The sequence below is a fragment of the Lonchura striata genome, chromosome 15 (genome assembly GCF_046129695.1).
Source record: "Lonchura striata isolate bLonStr1 chromosome 15, bLonStr1.mat, whole genome shotgun sequence".
NCBI classification, from domain to species: Eukaryota; Metazoa; Chordata; class Aves; order Passeriformes; family Estrildidae; genus Lonchura; species Lonchura striata.
Genome location: NC_134617.1, coordinates 11,437,261 through 11,456,811, shown reverse-complemented (window position 1 = coordinate 11,456,811; position 19,551 = coordinate 11,437,261).

Genomic DNA, 19,551 nt, shown 5'->3' with positions numbered 1-19,551 from the left:
GTGCCTCAGCCTTGTGCCTCAGCCCGGTGGCTTTGCCCGGCAGGCTCAGCCCGGTGGCTCAGCCCTGTGGCTTTCCCGGTGCCCCAGCCCGGTGCCTCAGCCCGGCTGGCAGAGCCCGGTGCCTCAGCCCGGTCGCTTTGCCCGGTGTCTCAGCCCGGTGTCTCAGCCCGGTGCCCCAGCCCGGTGCCCCAGCCCGGTGGCTCAGCCTTGTGCCCCAGCCCGGTGCCCCAGCCCGGTCGCTTTGCCCGGTGCCCCAGCCCGATGCCTCAGCCCGGTGTCTCAGCCCGGTGCCCCAGCCCGGTGCCCCAGCCCGGCGCCTCAGCCCCGGCCCCGCGGTCGGGACGTGCGGGCTGTCCGCGGCCGTGCGCGTCCCTCGGATCCGCCGCCGCCGTTCAGCCTCATCTGACCGTTCCAGGGGCGGAATTAGGGTTTGAAGGGACGGTGCGCGGTCGGAGAGCAGTGACAATAATCGAATAAGGCATTAGGGGGGATTAAAAGGAAGAAATCCACTGCTAGTTTTGGCATGGAATTAGCAGGGACCCGTTAGGAAATCTGGAAAAGCGCTGGCATCTTGCTGATAGAGATTATGTTAGAAATGGCCTCAGCTTTTATTATGTTTATGGTTCACAGGGAGATTATTATGCAGCTTCCACATCATTAGAACTTTGGGGGGGGGGGGGGGGGGGGAACTCTACAATTTACAATTAACTGGGGGTTTTAACCTTTCTCAACAGTTTTCCTGTTGATCAATTCTTCAGAATTGTACAGAGATTTCCAGTGTCTAAGCATTGATATCTGGACATTGGACACTAAAAGTTGGTTCTGGTTCAGATTTCTATATTTGTTTGTTTTTGTTTTGTTTGTTTGTTTTTGTTAATACTAAGCTGTTTTGGAGGGTTACACACACAGATTTTATTCAGACTTTAAACCAAGGCATTACCAGGACTTTTGTTAGAACTGGAACTCTGTACTTTTAAACCACTGGGATTATGTATCATTACTAATTTTGTCCTGATAAGTACTGACTGGATCATTACTGTCCCTTCCTTCAGTAAGTGTGTTAATGTAGTCTGCCCAAAAGGAAAAAAGTTCACACTGCTCCAGCTTTTTGTGTGGCCTTATTACTTCTCAAAAACCACTGACTGATGTAACACCTATGTCATTTAGCTACACTGTAAACAAAGGAATTTGGTCCATTTTCTTTACATGGTAATACAGAGGGACTAATAAATACACGAAAATAAATTAGTTGTTTTCATAATATTTTTTACATAAATCTCATTTTCTCAGCTCCTAAGAAAATATATTAATTATCAAGAAATGGCAAAGTGTATTCCCATGAAACTAGGAAAATCATGTATCTATTCAGGAGTAAAACTAGATTAAGACCGACACTGGTGTTCTGTGTTCATGTTTTGTGTTTAAGAGAGACTGTGATGCTACAAAACCAAGAGAATTCAATTATATAATTAGAAATACAAGATATCCTCTGTCACTGAGTCCCTTTCCCTTTTGTCATGGGCAGTAAGGTGACATAATCCACATAGGTGGGCTCTGCATTCTGCCAGAGCTCCAGGACTGCCTTTGAACAGCGAGAACCATGAGTTCCTGAAAGTCCCTGGAAATACTCTCTGAATACACCAGTGTGAATTCACCATGGGCTGCTGTAGCTCAGGATTTTTGTTTGTATTCAGAACCACTTATCTTTATTAATTTATTCATGGGCAATACTATTGCATCCATGAGAACTCAAAGGTTTTTATGAAATACTAAGTGGGACAGGGAAAAGAAGAAAAGGGAATTCAACAAATCAGAACCTTCTGGGGTTATGTTCTCTCTGGTCTTGATTAAAATCTACCACTTGAAACTTTACTCCACTTTTCATATATGTTTAATCTTAGACATGCTTGAGTTATTTGTGTGCATCACTGTTCTCAGAATATTAAAACTGTACTTAGCATGTAAACATTATTAATATTAATCTTTGTAAATATGCTGCCATTAGTATTAAATATGTAAATATACTTAAAAGTTTAGGGCTAGGGCTCTTTTCTTTTTTTCTTTTATTTTTCTGAACCCATTGGATCACTTCAAAATTTTCTATGTTCTGTGTCTTACCTTGCATTTCCTCTTGGCATAATGTCCTGTTCCTTTTTCAATAAAGGCAAAAAAGTATTGGCAAAATATTAACAGTTTTCAAATTTCCTTCACAAAATGTGCAAGAAGAGTTAACTTTATAAAATTAAGCATATGCTGTGTCCCATCAGCATCCCCCAGCTGAATAGAACACATCCAATTTGTCTTCTTTTAAAAGCTTCTTTTAATAAGCATCTCCTGAGTATTAAAAGGCCAGTGCTACATGGGGCCACCAACTGCTCCTTACTTCTTTTACTTCACTTTGTTTTGTTGCAAATTAGGTAAGTCACATTTCCTGTTAATCACATAATTGTCAATTACCTTTTGTTCAACAGCACCCTGTTCCAAATTAGACCCCTATTGTGTAAAAACATAAAATATTTGTCTCTTTCATTAATAGTAGATCGGGATGTGAGTCAGAGACATAGATTTTTTTTTTTTCTTTTTTCCCTTTACCTGGAAATTAGGGGAGTTTGACATTTACTTTACCTGGAAATTAGGGGAGTTTGACATTTGCTTTTTGGACCAGGTTCGGATGTTCTCTGGACTTCCCTCATTGTTATCTCACCTTTGGGTCTAGCCCAGCAATTCTTGCATGGCAGGAAGGATCTTTGATGGCAAAGCAGCAAATTTGGGCAGTGGGCTGCATTCTCTGAATAAATTGTATAATTTCAGTATGGAATTTCCCTGCAAGAAAATTTCATTATAATATTCTTCATAAGAAATTTGCAATTAGAGTCAAAGAAATTTTAAAAAATCTTTAAGCCACTCAAAATATTCCAGCCTACCTTGTAAAAAGCTAAAAGCAGCCTTTGCATGGTAAAGGCAGTAGAAGGGGCTTTACTGTCACAGAGCTAGATAGTTTCAGGAACTGAAAGAGGCTTTGGACAGATCGCTAAATTTAATTTATCTTGAACTCTCTGTTAATGTTTTATTTCTGTGGATTTGAAATTTTTAAGAGTGAAACAGATATATTCCCTTTCTCAGCAGTTTTGAAATTCCCTGCACCAAGAAGTTGAGTACTCTTGTGTTTGTTTTCTGTTTATGAAATGTTCATACTATCAATTGTACAAATTTCTCTATCAGAGAAGATAAAGCCAGCAAATTCTACTGAGACTGGTTATTAAACCAGTTTGAAAATAAACATATCTGAGAAAATCAGTTGGAAATTAGAATTTAATAAGTGAACTGAGCCTACTTTAAAAAAGAATAGTGATCATGGAGACAGGAAGAAATGTTTCTTGGTAGACAAAGCTCTCATGAGAATAATGAAAATGTTATAAAAGGCTTGTCAGCAACATATGCTTTGGGCTTTTAATTAAACAAAAAATTTGGAAATTTGTTGAGAAAATGGCATGAACTGAACAACAGGCTTGAAAAAGTGAATGGCAAATTGAGAAGTGTGGTGGCAAGATTACACTTTCCAGCTGCTAATTTTATCACCTTGTAGGGTGTCATTAGCACTGAGATGAAAAATGAGATTTCTGATTCATTTGGGAATACTGTTGCTGAAAATTAGATCTTTTGCAACAGCTGAAAACTTCTTGAGAAATGTGTTTGTTTTCTTCTTGAAATTGAGGCATTTTGAAATAAAAATAGTCTGACTGAAGTTTCTGTGGCAACTAGGAAGTAAAAATATGACAAATTTGGCACAAAGGCTTACAAGATTGCAATTTATTCTCCCGTATTTGCAGTTAGTCTGAAACCTGCTATCTGTTCAGCCTCTGACAGAGAAATGCATCCCCCTTTTATTTTTGTTCAGCATCTACATACTACATAAGAAGAAATAAGATTTTATGCTGTAGATGTGATTATAAATTAATTCAAGGGTCAGAGGGAAACTTTATTTTAAAACTATCCTTGCTTTGTAGGAAAAGCTTGCATTTCAAGGTTTTGTTAACTTTTCTTTTTACAAGCTTTATTTCCCAGTGAAGTAATTATTTTTATTTACAGTGAATATACAGCAGAGATACAAGGCAAATAGTTTTAAGATTGTACAATTCTTGTAAATGGAATGCCTGCCAGATTAGTATTCCTTCAAGCTCATCTTGCTGTCAAAGCACATCATTTACTCTGTTTACCCTTTCAAATGTTTACTCTGCCTTCCAAAACCTTCAGGGAGAATGTATGCACATATTGTTACCTGTGCTGCTCGCCCCACTCTGCCACAGATAATTCCAAGTGTGGATGAGTCATCTGCTCACAAATTGCCTTATTGGTACCTTGTAACACCAGGAGCTGGCACAGGAGAGAGCAGCTCTCAGAACTGAGGGAACACACTGAGGTAAAGATGCCTCTGTCCTATTTATTCTTGTCCTGTACAAAGCTCCACGACTGTGAAACATTTTCTAATTGATACATACAAATCTTTGCACCTGCAAAGACATATACAGACATACATTCTTATTTTTCATACTAAATGCTTAAACATTTGAGCCTGTGTGTATAGGAGATTGACCTTGAGTTTGCTTTTATGTCCAGGAAAGTCAGAGATCCAAACAGACAGAAACCATAACATTTCAAATCTCAGGCTGATTCTTAGACATTATTCAGTGTGCCATCTAGCATAAACACTTCAGTAATGGAAAAAAACTTGCTTTTAGCAGATCTACTAGGCAGAAAATGAAACAAATTTTTCATTAAGCATTTTTGAAGGATATGGGACAGACTGCTGTTCAGTTGTTGGTACTTGTTCCACCTACCACGCAGATACAAAAATGGCATTTTAAAGTACAGCTGGAAGTGGCTGATGCTGTGTGTACAAATCAATACAAGTATTGTGTGGTTTCTTGGTTTTCTTAGTATTTCTGTCCTCATAGGTATTGAATATTTCTGGGAAATGTGATGTATCCATGAATCATTCTGTGAAAGCTGAGGGTTCTCTCTAGATGCCTGTTGAGGCATCTACAAACAACCTAAACCAAACTGAAGGCTTTAGGCTCCTTACTTGCTGTACAGAGGTGAAACACCACAAACAAACCTGGCAGGAACCACACAGGAATAAACTGTGTAACCCTCTTTGCCCCAGCACTTGAAATGATGCCTAATGATTTTTTGCCTTTTTTCTTTCATGTATTCTTTGTATTCTTCTCACATATATTTGGAGCTCTGTGCCTGTTATTGCATTCATAGCTAATTTTCCCAGTACTATTCCCTGCCTTGGTAGGCAAAAAGACAAAACACATTCCAAGACCCTTATGCTATCATAGTTCTCCTTAGAAACCAAGGTTGCAAACCAGCTCTTTTAAACACCTTTTCATCAACTAAATTCAGTCCCATCTGAGCAGGGAGGATGTAGAAGGGGCTGAACTGGGGGGAATTGCATCACCACCGATGCTCCTAATTGGTGATTTTTGTCAATTATGCTTATTTACTAAACTTATAAAACATTATTCACCCTGTGGAGGGGTGGGCTTTTGTGGACATTTTCCAGATCTGACCCTGGAGGCCTTCAATAAGATCAACCTTTATATTGCCTCCTATACCAATATTATCCCAAAAGTGTGTGTTGTTTCATTTATAGGTTCTTTGAGGCATCAGAAAGACCTTTTCTTTTGCAAGCATTTTTGCCACGTGGCATTCCCGTCACCTCTCAATGTTAAAAGACAAGAGGGCAGAAACTGTTTCCTATTCTGAGCTGCAGAGGGAAGGAATCAGGGAGTGACAGCAACACTATCCAAAAGCCTGTGTCATCGTGTGCCTCTCTGTGTCTCAGTCACCTGTTTTTTAAGCACCATCACTGACAGCATGATCATCCTGTCACTGAAATTTTTGATGCCTTGTTGGCTCTCCAGATCATCTCAGTTATGCAGTCAGATTCCCAATTCCTAAAAGAGGATGTTCTCTTGTACCTCAGAGATACAACGCAGAAAACAAAAATCTGATTCACTAGGTTATGTTAATTGTACTTGGTAGTAATCATACATTATTATTTCAATTTAAGTAACCTTAAAGGGCCATTCACAACTAAAGAATGAGGCTTAATATCAATTTGTCAATAATAATATCCTTTATCTGAGGATAGACATTTATAGTAGGGGAGAAACAGATTCTACTCCTTATTCTCTGTTTTTTCTGGATCTTGCAGAAACTTTCCTGTCTTGACTGTATTGGCAAGTGTCCAACTCCTAATCTAGCAGAGGCAAGTTCTCCTTATGTCACTGTCAACCCAGGACACATTGATTTTCTGATTGTATGGATAATTTTCTGGAACAGGTGTAAGGTACAAGCTCCAAATGAGAAGGAAATCCTTCTTTAGCGGCAGCACCTGGGGCAGGAGGTGCTGGGAACTGGAGGCTCGCTGCACCCGATTTGGTGTGAAGCTTAGTGAATTCAACAGTGTTAACTAATAGAAATACCTGTGATTATATAATTGTAATAATGGTACCAATGCTTTTCTTTTTTTTTCACTGAACAGGAACTCTTTGATGAGAGAGTGATGGTTTCTAGCCTGGCACCTTTCACACTTGAAGAATCAGTGAACACTGATTGTTAAGTCTCAAGATTTGTGCTTTTTTTGTAAGTCACTCTTTTTTTTTTTTACATTGCCTAGAGACAATGCTGAGCCCAAATGCACAGTGAAGAAAGCCCAGTAAGTCTATGCTGGCTTTCTGTTAGTTGTGTGGTAGTAGTTAAATGGGTTTCTATTCAGCCATGTAGGTGGTGGACTGGCAAGGATGTACAGAGAGAGCAAAGACACATTCAGTATTTTTAATATAAAGATAAAGCGGTCTGGTTAAATACATGCATGGCTGCACAAGATACATAAATTAGACAAATTATTTAAGAGATTGTAATGTGCTGGTTAGTATTCTTTCCTTGAGCACATGTCTTTAGGAACCCACATTTTGAAATTAGCCTAAAGGAACAAACCAACTTTCAGATGTGTGTTTAATAAGATTTTGCTAACTATTGCCTAATGAGGTTTGTTTTATTGTACAAACTTAGGGTTAAATTTAATTTTTTTTCATGTAAGTTTTAGATAAAGGTAACTTTCTGATAGACTTCTGAGATAAGGATATGTGTCTACATGATTCTTCTTCCAAGGATATGATTGAAACACTTCTACTTGTTTTAAACCAAAAGGAAGGTAAAAATTAATTTCTAATTTAATCCTCAGTGGATTTTGTTTGTTTGCTTTTTTACAAGACTTTTAAAAAATGTGTATGTGTTGAGCTTGTTTGTCTATTACTTAGAGTCACTTAAACCCCTGCATTGCCTGGGTGACTTTTTTCATGTCTAGTGAATCCACATTTTTCTCTTGGAATCTCATAGTTCACTGTTTTTTGGGTTGTATGTTAGCTAATAAACTAATGTAGAAGTGTTAATTTATTGTAGGGGCTCTGAATAAGATTTATACATGTTAGGTCCAGAATGCCTTAAATATATAATTTATTATACTAAACATATTAATATTTCACTCTGGAGTGACTGTGGAACACATTGATAACCACTATCATCCCTTCCAGCTCACACTCCTTGACTGTGATCAGAGACTGGATTTATGTCACTTCCCTGTAGATACTCACCTAAGCACTTGAGCAAAATTAATTCATCTATATTTGTCTCTGTTTTATATATTCTCTCAAAAACGGTTATATAATTGAAATACATAATTTAAATGCATAAGTTCCAAAGTCATGCACTTGTATTTCTCTGCATTTAGGAATGTGCCATTAGCTGGGTACTCAAACAAAAAGCAAGAGCCTCTTGTAAGTTGTTTGGCAGTCACAAGTTAGACCAGCTTTTAAATATTGCATACTGTAGAGCACTATTTATACAGAATATGTTAAGATAAGTATTTGAAATGAAAATTTTTAATTGTTCCTTTTATTTTGACAAATAATTTTCCTGCAGTTATAACCATCAGGCTTTCCCCTGATTCTTTGCCATCTTAGGGGAAAAAATGAGGGGAGGGGGAAGGAGCAAGATTTCTGAAAGTGTTACTTGTGGATTATTTGGTAATCCTTAAAGGTTTCTCCTTATTTTCCTTCATTTCACAATATTGAAATTTCTTTCACCTTCCATGTTGGAGAGTATTTGGAGGCTTGCATAAAACACCCCATCTGACATCTGAATCTTTTCCTCTTGTTGACTGTTTAGATAGAGATAAGCCACTTAAGTGTCTTTTAATTAGGTTCGTTCCCAAAAGTTGCTTGAAGTTATTAGGAAAGATTAGATGTTTGCATTATAGAAAGCAGTAAGATGTACATGTAGTGCTCTGTATTAGTAAAAAAATTACAAAAACATTTTATTCTGAAATTTCCTGTTTTAATGTCAGGAAATACAACAACAATACATTTTATATTAATACCAGTACAAATTACATTTGTCACACATTTTCCCTGTGGAGTTAGCAACTTTATCTTTCTCTCTACCTTAGTACTCACCCAACCTGCATATTGATCATAATATTGAATGAGCTTTTTATTTTCCATCAGTCCTAGCATCATCAAAGTTATGATGCTGTAAAATATTAACTTGCCAAACATCTCGGAAAATGCAGCTTGTCTTTGTAAATCTCCTGAGGTATTTCACAGTCAATTTTTTTGCTTACCTATCTGTAAATATTTTAGACTATCAAACAGATGTACTAAAATATTAACTTCTCATACAGCAAAAAAATTCTGCTCCTTCTTATGTTGCAAGTAAATCACTACATATTTATATGCAAGGTGCTGCATTTATTTGTTTTCTTACAGAAGTTGTTAGGCCTCTTGGAGAATGCAACAGTTTTGTGACTTTGCTGTGTACATGTGTAAAGATTGTCCCTAAATGCCTGTTACAAACTGATTTAAACAAATAAGGGTGAGAAAAACCAAGCTTCTGTGACTGAAACAGATTAAACCCAGAAAGGTTAAATCAAGCAAGGTTAGATGTTGGTGCAAAAAATATTAGTATATTTTATTCAATAGTGAAAATGGCAAAGAGAAAAAGAGTTGTGCATGGAGGATGGGGGACAGGGAGTGACACGGGTTAGGTAGAAATGTGTCACCCTTCCAGGGGTCCAATAACCTCTCATGGTTTCCCTCCAGAAACCACAGATTTTTTTTTTTTGTTTTGCTCAGATCTATCCCTCAGTGAATGTGTTCTTCTTCTCCTGCCCAGGCCAGAGTCACTTTATTCACTGTATCTCATTTCCATCCAGGAGCAGCGCAGGTCAGGAGGCCTCTGCAGAGTGTGGTTTCTCTTTTGCAGCTCAGTTTTGCCATAATAGACAAAGGTGCTTCATGAAGATGTTTAAGCCATTAATTATAACATGTCTCACTCTAAATGGGAGTGCACGGTCTCAGCCAATTTACATATGGATTGAAAGCTTCAAATAAAGCCTAATGTAATGCAGTTTAAGGAAGTATCTATTTTTGTATCTTCTCTTAGCTTAAAAAGTAAGTACTGTTTATGTGTAAATGTTAAAAAAACAACTCAACCAAAATTATAATGTGAGCTGCGGGGAAAAAATCTAAGCACAGCAAACAAAAAAATGTAGCTTATTTTCAATAAATATAGTATGTATCCTCTTCCAGTGCGATCCTGAATAAAAAGACAATTAAAGATGTGGGTTTATTTCAAAAATTTCGTGCAGAATCATTTAAATAGAAAATTACATGAATCAAAAAAGATTATTATACTGATCATTTATTTGCCACATATTTAATGTAAAATATTTTCTGTTGAATTTCATAAATCATTTAGTCTATCAAAATTTTAATCACATCCTGATTAGTAGTCTTCCAGTTCTTAAGAATTTTGAATCATCTGCCCCTTTTATACAACAGCCTTCAAAATTATAACTTATTGTAGCTTTTTCCCTATCTTTGGAAGTTTGTGGTACTATATATGCTATTTACTACTATTTTTTACAGTGGATAAAATCATATTTCTTGGATGAACATCTTGGAATCAGTAATTTGTCACAGGTTATAAAATATAGAAATACTAATTAGAATAAGTGCTTTCTAGGTATTTATAACCTTTACTAGAAAGGGGATCTGGCAGTGGTTGAAATGAAAGACACAGAGAAAGAATGAAAATAGATAAATTGTTTGCTTCAAATATTTGCCAGATGTTCTTTGACATGATATATGGTAAAAGAATTAAATATACTCCAGAGTAGTTTTATTACAACAGGTATAATAGAGGTTTATAAGGTTGCCAGCACTTCTACATTAATGAAAAAAATTATCCTTTCAGTCTTTAAATAGAAAGATAAATAAATACAATGTCAGGAGTGGATTGAATTGGATCTTTGATAGTTCTTCATATATGCATGATATTCTAGCCCTGTTCATGTGACTTGGTGAACTCTCCCATCCTCTGCTATCATCATCAGGACCCTCGCAAATAAATAGATGCAGGCAAAGCTTAGAAAATGTGATTTGGAACATGAAATTTCATCCAGAACATTCCTATTGATAGACCTGAGGAAGGAGAGATGTGATGCAGAATTCCTGGTTTTGCTGAACACGTGAAGGGATGGCAGAGAGCTGCTCTGTGCAGAGCTCTGGGCACAGAGCCCCTGGAAGGGCTGGGCTGTGCTCAGAACCTGAGCCAGGACAGCCCAGGCCAGCAGCTGTGCGGTGCTCTCACAGCAGGAGCAGTAGAAAGGCTGTGAATGACTTCTGACAACAAAAAACCACCCTGCTTTCTACCAAGACTGTACAGTGTTAATTTGCACAGGGAGTGGGTACAGCATAAGCATGGACAGTGGATTTTCCAATGAAGCAAGGCTAAAGTTTAGCAGATTTATTAGAATGCCCACTATCAAACCTATGGTTTCATGGGGTTGTGCCTCTCTGTTCCCATTCATCTCTTCCTGCTTCACCACTGATAATTTTACTTTCCATAGCCTCATTCAGACTTAATAGTGAAAAAGGCCATCAATTTAAAATTAAATCCATCTGAAAGTGCATATTTGGTACCTAAATGGTTTTGATTTCCTCCACTATTTTTGCAGTATTTTGTTTATTTCTTGTATATAGTAGGTAATATATTTTTATATATAACCATATAAACATACAGTCTTATTCAGCCATGGCATCTTTTCATATATGCGCTATTACATGTAATACATAAGAGACAAAATAGTTTAGGCAGTGTACAAAACCCATTATATTATAGGACAACTGGAAGAAAAATAACAGTTTAATGACAGCTATTTTTATCTTCTTTATCCTATTTCCCAGTATAATTATTTCTGGATCAGTGTCCTCCTTTTTGGATGCTGGCTTCTGTGAAGATAATTTTTTTTTTCATTTACTCTAATGTATCCTTACATTTTGTTTTCCCCAACTTGCATAGCTACATTTTCCCCAATTCTCACAAAAGTACTTATAGCATTAAAATAAAATTCAAATGCTTATATTATTTTAATTTTGACATGTCAGCCCTTTCTTCAGAACAGTAATGATATTCCTAATTGAATCTTTCATGTGATTTCCCTATGCAAATGCTACAGTTGTAGAAAATTAGATACAGATGCTGTTCCTCTCAGTTTAATCAGTTGGTTGGGTCACAGTGGCCTTAAGTTCTTAACATAAATTCAGCTTTTTACAGTCTGAGTGTTTGAGTGGATGGGAAGAAGGACTGGTTCTATTTTGAAATGCCTTGAGATCTATGGGTGGAACCAGTGATGAGTGGATTAAAACTATTGTGTATAATTTCTGAACTGATGAAGTGGTAATATTGTGTTTTCTCTAGGACATATATGGGACCTGAGTTGGATAAAAAAATAACTCCTACCCAATCAATTTTTTGCCAGAGACTGCAATTCCTCTGCTTGTACATTTTGTACATTAGTGGGCTTATTTTTTATGCAATTTTTACCGAAAATATATGAGAATAGAATTTTCCATCACCAAACTCTAAACTTTTTCTGAGGTAGCATTTGTTTTAAAGGTAGTGCCTGAAAAATACAGCAGCAGTAATTTTAGATTGACTTTTGCCACTTTTTATTGTGTCCAGTGAGTTCCACCCTCCTTTGTATCCCAGTAAATGTAGTGTGTCTCTGCAGACTCATCATTTTACATTTTGAAGCCTCAACTATTTCTGGTTTAGCTTATCTACCCCAAAATCTGAAGTTTTTAGTGGTGTACTTGTTTTGGTGTACTATTCCAATTTTAATAGTACTGAGTGTGAACCTACAAGAACATAGATTTAAGTTCACATAAATGCAAGAAGATTGATTCATGAGAAAGAACTAGTATAGATAAATCTTGCCTCACGAGAAAAATACAGCTGACAAGAAGATATGGGAGTCTGTTAATGGCCCAGCTCTTCCTAAAATTTGTTTTCATGTAAAACTTTCTATAAAAGTCTACACTAGTGATGAAGGATAAGTTGTAGCAATAGCAACCAGTTGGAAAATTTATGATGGTAATAAAATTTCTTACTCATGACTTTTTATTGAAATAAATACTCTGAGAGAACTCTCAAGTCCTGTCTCAGCTGCAGAGAACCTTGGACCTCTTCCTAGGAGGAGCATCTGTAGGCTTTGGGAGCTTTGCTGACCCAGGTCCTCAGCAGGCACATTGGCCCCTAAATAGGGGAACATGCTCTAAACCTGCTCCAAGGACTCTGTCCCTACAACAGCAGCTCTGAACTCTTGCCCTGTCTTATTATGTGTGCTCCCATTAACCTCAGATCAGGAAAACTCTCTTGGAAGGCTGCAATGAAGTCGAAGTTTTGCAGGAAACATCTGTGTATCTGGATTTGGTTGTTTTTTCATAAATCCAAATTTCAAAATCCATTGCAAAAACCCTTTGTGTTTTCTCAGTCTCTTTGTCTTTGTTTGTCCTTCTTTTCTCTTACATGTCTGTCTTTTTGATTTGGATTATGCAGTTTGCAGAAGTCCATAATAATCTGAGTTTCTCCAGTGCTGGGTCTTGTGGTGTTTCTGCATGACAGCCTTCATTGATGTGGTAATGCTTATCTACTGAAGCTTTGAAAATTATTAATCAAATGCCTCATGGGAATTGCCAGCTTTCCTCAAGAATGCATTTTTTAAACCAATGGCAGATGTAGCAGCTAAATTTCAGTCAAAAATTCTTTCTGTGGGAGTATTGTTGAATGTCTGTCAGCTTCAGCAACTAAAGACTACTAAATAATCCCAGTTGTCATTGTCTGACAAGTAGCTTTTTATCAACAGATAAAAATGCTAGTTGTACTAACATTTTTGCCTGAGTAAAATATTGTCCTAAAAAATATGAAAAAGAAACCCCATAATTGCTTTTTTTTCTCCCTTGTATTATTATAATGATATTGTTATCTTCCCTTTTGGTATATTGGAGATAAGAAAAGGAACCATATGCTTTCATAAAATCCTAAAATAATTTAAGTTGAAAGGAACTGCTGGAAGTAATCTGTTCTAGCCCCCTGCTCAAAGGTTGGATCTAGCTTCAATGTCAAATCAATTTGCTTATGCTAAAATCTACCTCAGCTTTGAATGTTTTCAAGGATAGGCTTGCAGAACATTTTTGGCTAGTCTATTCCATCGTTTGACCAATCTTCCTATGAAGTTTTATTTTTATTTATCTAGCTGGAATTTCTATTCTCGCAGTTTGTTCTGTTTTCTTCATGTTTCATGTCAGTTATGTAAGTTTAGTCTTTCTGTCCTGTACCAAAAGTTCATCCTTTCATCAGAGAAACTCTGGGTGTGAGATGGCACTTTCCAGATGGTCAGAGCATGGTGCTGATAACAGCAAGGTTGAGGGTTCCATCCCTCTGTGGGCCATTCACCTGGGAGTTGGACCTGATGATCCTTCTGGATCCCTCCCAACTCCTCTGTTCTGGGGTTCCTCCCACCCGCCCTGATCTGCCCTGCGCATGGAGATGCTGCCAGCCTGCACGAGGTACCTGAAACACCACAACGAGCACAGCCAGCATGTGACACAGTGAACAACAGGAAATAATAACAGTCTGTGTGGCAGTTTAGCAGAGAATGTGAAATTACAGATGGAAATGGGAAAGGAGTGGGGCACAACAATGACAGAGTAGCAATGAGCATCCTTTAGGCCACAGTGCAGTTCCAAAAACATTCCTACTGAATGTGCCCCGAGTACCTGATGGGGAGAAAGTATTCTTGGAAACAACAGCAATAAAATAAAACACATGTTTTTCTATATCTCTGACAAATGCAGATCCCTGACAGCACGATGTCAGCTCTCAGAGGTTGGCCAGCAGTCGCTGGCTGCACCCATCTCGTTTGTTTTCCTGTCTCCATCTGCTGGAGGCAGCACTGCAGGATGGCTGCACTGACCCGTGGCTGCCCAGGCTCTGGGACTGCCTCAGCACACAGATAAACTTCGTGTTCTGCAACATATCAAATGCGTGCTGCAGCCAATTAAGATAATTTGCATAAAGACCATATTGGTTTAATTCAAATTATTGAAAAAATCCTATTTTCGGCTTCCTTTGCCCTATAATATATAGGCACAATCATATGGAGAGCAACATTCAACATGAAATCAATTGATTTTAACAGTTAATGCATCACTGATTTGTATTAATTGGTTTTGCTTCATAGCATTAATTAATTGTATTAGTACTAATGTTCACTTATTAAATATTTCACAAAAAATTTATTGCAATAGGGGTCTTTAAAGTTTAGCAGTTTGGTTATGACTACAGCAGGAAATATTGTATCATTTCACTCATAAATTCCCTAAATTAGAGGCATTAGTGCCTCAAAATTGTCCTAATAAAATGTTTATTATTTTCCATACTCTTATCAAAGTTACTTTACCTCTTAAGTCTTCCATATACCTTCATTTGCAAAGTTTGGTTGTGTTCTTTTGTTATCCAGAATCTGCTGAATTTTTATTTTGTAGGTACAGAGAAAAGTGGAGTTTGATATCTTAGGCTCATTGGTTGAGATGTGCATGATTATTGGTGGTCAGCTGTTCTTGAGGCACTAGAAATCCTGGTAGAAAAGCTGCTGATCTTGAAGTTTGCTTTTTTGTGATACACCAGAATCCCAGTTTAACTGAGTGTAGAGAACCATCCAAGAAGAATATCTTTGTGCCCAGCCTTTACTCTGTGCCATATTTTGCTAAAATATTTTATCTGAGAAAAAATGATATACACAGCTGCATGTGAATCCAGCCAGCCATCTACTCAGCTCTTACTTGAACTTCCCAGCTTATTTTCGCTTTTATCTGAACACCATTATGCAACTTTTGCTCATTAGGACGATAATCCTGATTTTTTTTTTTTTAATATTAGCAGTCTGAAAATTTTGTTACTTATTTCAAGAGGAAGATCAGGGTACAATTTATGTGCTTTCCTCTATCTGAACTATGCTGAACTATGACTAAAATCAAGTTTTGAAGTGCATTCATTACATCAAGATTTGTTCATTTTGATCCAAAGTTAGTAACAATGATATCAAGATGTATAAGATATGAAGAAAATTACATTGGTCTTTCATTGCCCTGTGCAAAGTTTTTCAGATTAACAATCACCTAAGTTCTATGTTATATAACCAGCTGAAATGCAGATTGTCTCAATTTAAATGTGTCTACTACAGGCAAATGTAGTAATCTTCTCCTACTCTGCAAAACCTGCCCCTCTAAATCTGAATCTTTGCATAATTCCTAAAATATTGTAATTTCATGCATCAAGAGATGTCTCAATTTTGTGATTACCTTGCTATCAATGTTTTAATACTCTAAAAATTTTGTTTTAGTAAGTTTTCCTCCTATTTTAACTTTTACTAAATCTTATAGTTAATTTTCCATTATATCATTTTTTTCCAATAAGAAATGAGACTTTAATTTTTTTTCAAAAATCATAGCACAAATTTAATGAAACATCAAAGTGCAGTTCAGTAAAATCATTTGTTGATCTACAGTAGAGATACACAGTCATGATTTAACGTATAATCTGTGGAGTCCTTTTAGGAACTGCCTTGTCTTTTCCAGTACAACTCTACCAAAAGAATTGGGATGGGGTTGTTTAATGTATTTTTGTTTTCCCCTAATATTTTCAGTTTTTTGGATGATTATTAGGACATACAATGCCTAAATTTCCTGAATAATGACAGAGATAACTGAGGAAGAAAATCAGATCTTTTGGAATAGTTCTGATGGTACATAAGACTTCAAAAAAGAAGTTAGCAGGTGGACTAAAGGAAAAATATTTGGCCATTTTGGTATAAAGACATTCCCTATAAGGACAGTTATTTCTTTTAGTACATTGAGGTTATGTTTGATACAGATCAGTATAACTGTGTGTATTCAAGTTAATTAATTTTTCTCAGCTTCAATACTGCAAGCTGATGATCATTTTAGTTCTTGCAAGTGATAAATTTGTCAGCTTTGTCAGAAAATACAGTTTAGGTACCAAAAATTCATTATTGAGGTAAATGAGAGAGATTTTTAAATTCTAAAACTGTGTTAATGGGGCAGAATGAGACCTGATAATTCAGAATAACTTTTCTTTATTTAAAGAAGACCTCCATTATGTGAGAAGACTGAGAATTCAGGAATCTTTGCAACATAAGCAAATTTTCCTTACCAATCTTTCTCCCCCTCATTTCTGAAACAATGATTTTCGCATTGTGAGGGAATTCACTTGGGTAAGTGAGCAAGCATTGGATGTTAGTGTTGGTTTTATTTTGGAGCTCAATAATATAATCACCTGAATGAAATAATTATAATCAAAAAATTGTCTACTGCTTTGAAATGTCCAAACTGAAAATTAAAATATAATTCAAGGAAAAACTACCTCTACAGTAATTAAATTGGAATTCTCAACTTTATCATCTTTTGCTCAAGATTTTAATTTGAGTCTCCTGATAATTCAAAACCTCTACATTTGTTGCTTAGTAAAAATAAGGTAAGGCTTCCCCTACTGGTCTGTTTTTTTACTTTTTCTATGCAAGTAGGTTATGCTACAGATGTTTCATACAGTTTTCCTGCCATTTTATTTATGACCTTGAATGTTAGAAAAAAAAACAAAAACAAAACAAATTCCAACATTCCAGAACTACCATACTACAATTCCAACAATTTCAATTCTTGTACCAATCAACTGGACTGTTGATGCATTGCCATCCTTCCCTTCTGCATGTTGTGGTAGCTCACAAGTGTCCAGTTCCAAGGGTCACTTTCTCTGTGGCATGACCAGAATGGAGCATGTCTATCAGATGTTCAAAGTGTTACATGACTAATGATGATCATTAACGCACTCAAGATGAGCATTATGCAGAGATTTACTAAATTCCAGCTGCAGTTATATCATCACAAGATAATTTGAGATCAATAACCACTGTTTGTATCACTAGATAGGGTCATGGAATGTAAATATGTGGGGACTTTTCCAGTACTCTGGAGCACAAGATGTTTTAATATCTCTTATTCAAAACATTGTCCTTACTCCAATTCTTAAAGCACATCTCTTTTTCCTGATCATGGAAAAATTTGACAGCTCAGGTTCACCAATAACAGCAAACCTTGATGGCATTTGGGTTTATAAGCTGTAGTGGAATCAGTGGACAGTGAGAAAAACCTGCAAACATGTCTTTAGATCCATAGACTTACTCTTTTCAGATGATGGGCAACAACTTATGTGGAAGGAGAAATTTCATTCATGGCTGCCAGAAGAAAAGAGAGAGAAAGATGAGTGGAATAAGAGAGGCTTTTCTGGTGAATGTGTAGGACCAGAACCCAACTTTGAATAGTTAACACTTTCTCTTGGATTTTCAGAGAGCTTTAGAAATTACTTCTCTCCCTTCATTTTAGTGGAAATAATAAAACCCTTGAAAGGGAAAGCCATACATGATAACTAGAGTACTAGAAGGGTGTGTATTTTAATAATCTTTCGTTATAAAACCAAAACATATTTTTAATTTTTTTAAGGTATTACTTCAGATGCACTGTACTGAGTTCTCAACAGCTTTTTGCTTTCTTTCACTGTTAACTTCAACTCCTGATAGCAAATATGTTTTCTTTTATCAAGACTTGGACAGGTGACTTTAAAAATTAGTAGGCTTGTTAATCACAGCTCATATCTTTCACTTATCTTTCAAGTCCTTTGGGTAACCACACTTGGTCTCATCTCAGTCATGGAGCACAAGGTGGAAGACACAGCTGGAAAATACTTTCTTCTGTTGCATTAAATCTGTCTTATAGGAGCACACTGCCTGACTTTTTCCTATTTTAGGTGTCATTTTATAGTCTGAAGGAGATTTTGCAATGGGAAGAGGGGAGGGATGGGCACCTGGCCCATAACAGGAGGGAGGCAGGGATGCAGAAGCTCTTCTCACGTGTCCCATCCTCTCCAAAGCAGAGCCTGATGAGAAAGATGCCTTGGTATGAATTCTTCTTTCGAATGACCCAGGTCCAATGATAACAAAATAACTTTCCTGTTGGTTTGTAAATTGAATCTGAATTAAGAAATCCAGAAGGAAATTGCTCTCTCAGATGTGTATCTATGATATTGTCACCTCTTCCTTTCTTCTTATTTTTTTCTCTCCCTGGGGACATCATTTGGTATAACATGACCCCAAAAAGTGATGATAAAATAAGTGTAATTATATCATTGGAAAGACATTTTATTTTGAAAGCAGTGAAACTAAATGAAGACTTTATTTTGTACAATGAAGGCTATGTAGAAAAATTTGGCAGTATTCTGGCTTTGAATTTGAGAGACTTCAATGGAATATGAATTCTGGGTTGCAAAAATCTCTGCTTTTTAGTTACCTCAATATTTCTAAATAACTCATTGCTTTTTAACATCTCAAAGTTGGTGTGACTGCTAAGCAAAAAGAAAATCTCTTTAGCAACTAAGCATGTTGTCCAGCTATGCTGAAGATGAAGAGAAGCATTTACTAAAGAGAGATCTATTTAGGTGCTTTGACGATACAGTCAGATGTTTAACAGAATTATTTAAAGGCAATTTAGACAGCAGTATCTACTTCCCACTGAATTTCACTTAGTCACTTCTATAAATCCCATATGCATCTTTAGGCACACAACTTTAGTTGAAAATCTGTTAAAGCTATAGGCAGACTTCTGGTTTTTGCTACTGGAAGAAAATCACATTTTTAGGGCTAGTCCTCAAATTAACAAGAATTTCAACCTTGGAGAATGTTGTTCAATGGGGATATTAAAATTATTTGTGACATTTAGTCAGTATGGCCTGGTAGAAACATCTGTGCATATTACTTTTCACTAACATAATTTTGTAAGAAATGTAACCGCAACTGCAGTGCTTTCATCAGCTTTCCTTTTTCTCATTTCTTTTTTACTTTCAGAAATTGGACTATTAAATGTTGCTGGCTGAATACCAATTCTAATATTTTCTAAAATTAAATAATCATAAATCTAAGTAAGTATAGCTATTTTCTTGTAGGAATGGAATAATCTGCTAAGTAACAAACTCCTACAGAATGGGAGACATAAATTTGTGTTTGGTGTT